This window comes from Galeopterus variegatus, unplaced genomic scaffold (genome assembly GCF_000696425.1).
Source record: "Galeopterus variegatus unplaced genomic scaffold, G_variegatus-3.0.2 Scaffold10074, whole genome shotgun sequence".
NCBI lineage: Eukaryota > Metazoa > Chordata > Mammalia > Dermoptera > Cynocephalidae > Galeopterus > Galeopterus variegatus.
This window is the reverse complement of record NW_007736185.1, coordinates 61,563-67,653: the sequence shown is the minus strand read 5'-3', so window position 1 is coordinate 67,653 and position 6,091 is coordinate 61,563. Positions and strand designations below refer to the sequence as shown.

General features: G+C 38.6%; 1 pseudogene; it reads left to right on the top strand.

Moving 5' to 3' along the window:
* The first annotated feature begins 1,016 nt into the window (after positions 1-1,016).
* LOC103609776 lies at positions 1,017-1,818 on the top strand (annotated as a pseudogene).
* The last annotated feature ends 4,273 nt before the right edge of the window (positions 1,819-6,091 follow it).

The window sequence follows — 6,091 nt, the reverse complement described above, 5'->3', positions numbered from 1 at the left end:
TTTTTTTTTTTACTTCATCCTGACAATTCCTGCCTTTTAATTGGAGTATTTATACAATTTACATTTAATTTGATTGGTGATATTGTTAGGTTTGAGCCTATCATATTGCTGTTTGTTTTCTATTTCTCCCATCTGTTCTTTGTTCTCCTTTTCCTCTTTTTGTATCTTCCTTTAGAATAATTGTTTATTTATGAATCTATCCTGTCTCCTTTGTTAGCTTAACTCTTCTTTTTTGACTGAGGCAAAAGAAATCACATAACATAAAACTTAGCATTTTAATCATTTTGAAGTGTACAATTCAGGGCTGGCCAGTTAGCTTAGTTGGTTAAAGCACAACCTTGTAATGCCAGGGCCATGGGTTCATTTATCTGTACCAGCCAGCTGCCAAAAAAAAAAAAAAAGTATATAATTCAGTGGCTTTTAGTACATTCACAATGTTCAGCAACCACCATCACTGTCTAATTACAGAACAAAAAAACTCCACACCCATCAAACAGGCATTCCACCCCTCCAGTCCCCGGCATCCACTAACCTGCTTTCTGTCTTTATGAATTTGCCTATCCTAGACATTTCATTTAAATGGAATCATACAATATGTGGCTTTTTGTGTCTGGCTTATTTCATTTAGTGTAACATTTTCAAAGCTCATCCATGCTATAGTATCAGTAATTCACTCCTTTTTATGGCTAAATAATATTCCATTGTATGGATATACCATGTTTTGTTTATCCATTCATCAGTTGATTTCCATTTGAGCACTGGCTTAACCTTCTGCTTCATTATTTTAGTAGTTGTTTTGGGGGGTAGATTATCTTTAACTTAACCACAGTTTACTTTCAAGTGATTTTATGCAACTTCGGGTATCATGTAAGAACCTGTCTACCAGCACACGCTCCTCTGGGCTTGTGCAGCTGGCCACTGTGCGTGCTCAGTGCCTAGCAAAGACCCAGGGAGGTGGGTCAGATTCTGGCTGCGGAGCCTAAGAGGGCCTGGGGTGATGATGCTCCTGGCCTGAGGGGCTCCCAACAAGCAGCAGTGGCTCATCACTGAGGATGAGGCCGCAAGGCTGCACCGGAGCATTTGTGAAACAGGATCTGACAATCAACCTCTTGGTGATAATAAACAAATTGTGAATATTTTGTTGATAGCCTTTTTGAAGAAGCTCAGAAGGTTGGTGCCAAATGTATGTCCCCCACTGACATACCTGACACTGAACAGAAGAAACAGATACAAGTACAAAATTATGGAAAAATACATTCACAGTCAATGATGATTTCAGAAGTTACTCCAATGGTACAAGTCAGCAGTTGCTGAACTCCATCAAAAAGGGGGAATTACCTCCAGAAATACACAATATTTTTGATAATGAGGAGATGGATGTTAAAGTTGAAGATAAGAAAAATGAAGTATGTATGTCTACAAAGCCTGTGTTCTAGCCCTTCTCAGGACAGTGGCATAGACTGGGAAGTGCCACACCAAAAATTGTTTCTAAAGCAGAGTACTGAAGTTGAAAATAAAAGTAATTTGTCTGCTGTTCCACTAAGCAACTTGGAATGTACCACTAACCTACAGATCTGGTTAGCCAATGGGAAAAGGATTGTCCAGAAATTTAACATTTCTTACAGGGTAAGACACATCGAAGACTTCATCGAAAAATACCAAGGATCTCAACAAAGTCCTCCCTTTTTCCTGGCAACAGCTCTTCCTTTCCTCAAATTGCTAGATGAAACACTAACATTGGAAGAAGCAGATTTACAGAATGCTGTAATCATTCAGAGACTCCAAAAAACTGCTGAGCTTTTTAGGGAACTTTCATAGCACTGATTTTTGATAGACTAAGTGGAAAGTCTGCAAAGAAAAGATGGTCATAAGTGGACATGCAAACCAAAATGGGGGAGAGGAGAAGTCAGTTTTGCTGGACTTACGGTTTGAGTATTATTTAACTGTACTGATGATTTTTAAATAAGTACACAGTAAGAAAGTAACATTTGACTGGAAACTATATTCAGTGCACTTTTAAATATACTTATTTTCAAATATCGATTAATTAACATAAGATATTTTAAATAGCTATATCATTCATAATCTTAATATGGTATAAATTAGCAAATATGTTTACAGCATCAGTCTTTCAAACATTATTCCCAAACATCAGGGATTTATTTAAAATGTTGGCTGTTTCAGAGTTTTTTTTTGTTTGTTTTGTTTTTTTTATTGAAACATAGTCAATTGAACATATCTGTGGGGTACAGAGTTGAATTTCAGTACCTGTGTGCAATATGTGATGCTCAAATCAGGATAATTAGTATATTCAACATTATACAATGTAATCATGTTTCGTGGCCCTTTACCAATTCTTCCCTTAACCCCTCACCTCCTGCCCCTTTCCAATTTCTGGTAATTTCAGTTCTGTTCTCTCCTTTTGCAAGTTCAACGTATCATTGTGATTGTTGTTTCTTTCTTTCTTTCTTTAATTTGTTTATTTTTTTAGCTCCGGCTGTGAGTGGGGACATGCCGTATTTCTCTTTCTGTGCCTGGCTTATTTCACTTAACATAATTTTCTCTAAGTTCATCCAAGTTCATCCAAGTCTCAGAGTTTTTAAGTGGAAATATGTTAAAAAATTATACTCTACAGGTTAAAAGCATCGATGTAATTATTTTATAACTCAGATATAATCGAAAGGCTGGAAGGACCTGTTTTCACCATAGCTATGCCTAAACATCTAAGTGTTCTCAGTTTTCATTCTGTAATGGCAAAATATACTCAAATATTAATTTGGAAACAGTCTCTAAGATGTATTTTCATTTAAGAATAAAATACTGTAGCTTGAAAAAAAAAAGGAACCTTACAGTAGTATACATTCCTTTTCCTTCTGGTCTTTATGCTAATATTGCCATGCATTTTACTTTTTCATATGCTATAAACCTAATAATATGATCTTTATTCCTTTGTGCAGATCCAGATTTTTACCTGGTATAGTTTTTTCTTCTGCCTGAAGGATGTCCTTTAATATTTTTTGTACAGCAGGTCTCCTGGTAATACATTTTTTCAGCCTTTGTATGTCTGAAAACATCTTTATTTTGCCATAATTTCTGAAAGACATTGTTTCCAGGTATTGAACTCCAGACTGATCGTTTTTTCTTTCAATGCTTTAAAAATGTTTCTCTACTATCTTCTTGCTTGCATGTTCCCAATGAGACATCTGCCATCCCTATCTTTGTTCCTCTGATTTTGCCACTTATTTTTCTCTGGTTGCTTTCTAAGATTCTCCTCTTCACCACCAGTTCTGAGTTATGATATCCCTTGGTGACATTTTCTTCGTGTTTCTTGCGCTTGGAGTTCACCTAACTTGTTGGGTCTATGGGTTTATAGTTTTCATCAACTTGGGAAAGTTCTTGGCCATTATTTCTTCAAACAGTTTTTCTGACCACTTGCCACCTCTCTTTTGGGAATTCCAACTAGCCATATATTAAGCCATTTGAATTTGTTGCACAGTTTACTGTTTCTTTTTTTTTTTTTTTCCTTTTTGTCTTTTTTCGTGACCGGCAACGGATCGCAACCCTCAGTGTCGTGCCCATACCGGACCGGGACCGGCAACGGGATCGCAACCCTCGGTGTTGCGCCTGCACCTCGCTCAGCCAGTGAGCGGGCGGTCTGCATGTGGGATCCGAACCCTCGGCGGGAGAGCCGCCGCGCTTCCCAAGTGGCGCACTGTAGCAGTGCTCCACCGGGCCGGCCCTACTGTTTCTTTTTGAGGTTTGTTTTGTTTTGTTTTATTTTGTGGCTGGCTGGCACAGGGATCGAACTCTGGACCTTGGTGTTATGAGCACCATGTTCTAACCAACTGTGTGTTTCATTTTAGATAGTTTCTATTGTCTATAGCTATGCCTTCAAGTTCATTCAATATCTAATCTGCTGTTAATCCCATTCAGCTACAGAAGTTCAATTTCGGTTTCTCCTCCTTCTCTTTTCTCTCCCCCTTCCCCCATCCCTCTCCTTCTTTTAAAACCTTCTACTCAACTTTTTGAATATATGGTATACAGTTACAATAACTATTTTAATGTCCTTCTCTGATAGTTTTAGCATGTGTCAGTTTTGATCTCTTTTGGTTGATTATTCTCATTATCGGTTGTGCTTCCTTTCTCTTTGCACACCTAGTAATTTCTAATTGGATGCCAAATATTATGAATTTTACCTTGTAGGGCACTGGATATTTTTGCATTTCTATCATCTTTTTGAGTCTTGTTCTGGGATACATTTAATTGGCCTGGAAAAACAGTTTGATATTTTCAAGTCTTGCTTTTATGACTTGTTAGGCAGGTCTACAACAGTGCTCAGTCCAGGGCTAATTTCTTGTTTATGAAGCAAGACCTTCCTGGATACTCATATTAATCATGCTTTTTGTTTTCTGTATTTTATGATGCTTTGACATCTTGGGGCCTAGCTAATCCTAGAGTCTGCCCCTCCCGGGGTTAGCTAATTCCTGCAGAAAGTAAACAACTTGCCTGGCAACATGCCTTTCAAAAATGAGGTACTTCAAAAGTTCATGGGAAGATTATGTTATCTTTTAATTCTGTTTTTCCATGAATTTTTTTGCAGTGCCCTTGCACAAACCAACCAATCCAAAGTCCATACCCCTAACCACCTCCTTTATCTAACTCTCACACACTAAGCCAATATTTCCCTGGCCCTGAATCACCCAGGGCCAGGTACTTGACAACTAGATATCACTACTATAACCAAGAGCCTGCTGAAATTATTCAAACTATCCAATCCTAAATTTGCTCAAATTTGCCTACCCTGCCTCACTCCTTCCTTGCTGTAGAAACCACAGTAAAGGCTCTGGGCCATGCTCTCTCTCCCCTTGCTCCTTCTGACTCTTGATTCACCCTGGTATTTCCCTGCATGTGGTATGTCCCCTTATCTTGGGAACTGTAAGTAATAAACACTTCTTTCAAGGCAGTTGTCTCCATGTCTGTTGCCTTACCATATCTGATTAAAAGAAAATCCTGGGTACGTTTTAAAACAAGACTCTACCCAATATCCTGAGAAACAAGCGCTATTCCCAGCCCTGTGAGATGCCAAGCACTGATCTAATTTTTTTTTTTTTTAATTTCTTTCCCCAGCCTCAATTAGTTTCCTCACATTCATGTGCTGATCAGTATTCTGCTGAATATTGAAGAGGGACCTTCTGCACATCTCCTGGGTTCTCTGTGTAGCTTTCTTCTCTGGCATTCTGTCCTATGAACTCTAGCTGCCTTGGCCTTTCTGAATTCTTAGCTCCAATTCCTCAATCCAGACATACTGGCCGGGTCCACTTCAGGCTGTGCCACAGCGTGGAAACTCTCATAAGGCGTAAGCTGGAGCAATTGTACAACTCACTTTATTTCCTATTTCTCAGGGATTACTGTCCTTCATGTGTGGTGTTCAGTGTCTTGAAAACCACTGTTTGAAATATTTCATCTGTTTTTTTTTTGTTTTTTGTTTTTTGGCACAATGGCAAATCCAAGTAATTAGCTGTCCTGGCCAGGAGCAGGAAAAAAATCCTGTATGCTTTATTTTTATTATTTTTTACTTTTTAAGGTCATGGAATACCCAGTGAATCAAGTGAGTCTAAACCCTCCCTTGTATAGGTAACAAACCAGAGGCCTGGAGAAAAGTGACAGTGGTGGCAGTCAGAACCATAATCCATGTTAAATCTTGGTCAAGTATCTCTCTATGATGTCATCTTTCATTCTGTCTTCTTTAATCTCACCAAGTTATTTTTCAATTTAAAGTAATATACTTTGGGCCGGCCTGTGGCTCACTCGGAAGAGTGTGGGGCTGATAACACCAAGGCCACAGGGTCGGATCCTATATAGGGATGGCCGGTTTGCTCACTGGCTGAGCGTGGTGCTGACAACACCAAGACAAGGGTTAAGATCCCCTCACCGGTCATCTTTAAAAAAAAAAAAAAGTAATATATTTTCAAAGAAAATACTTGTTTTTTAAGGATAAAACATGCTTAAACATTCAGATTTCCACATGCTCTTGAGACTGCACCTCCCAACCTTGGTAAAGAGCTGGAAGCTTATTCTCTAGAGGAGGTTA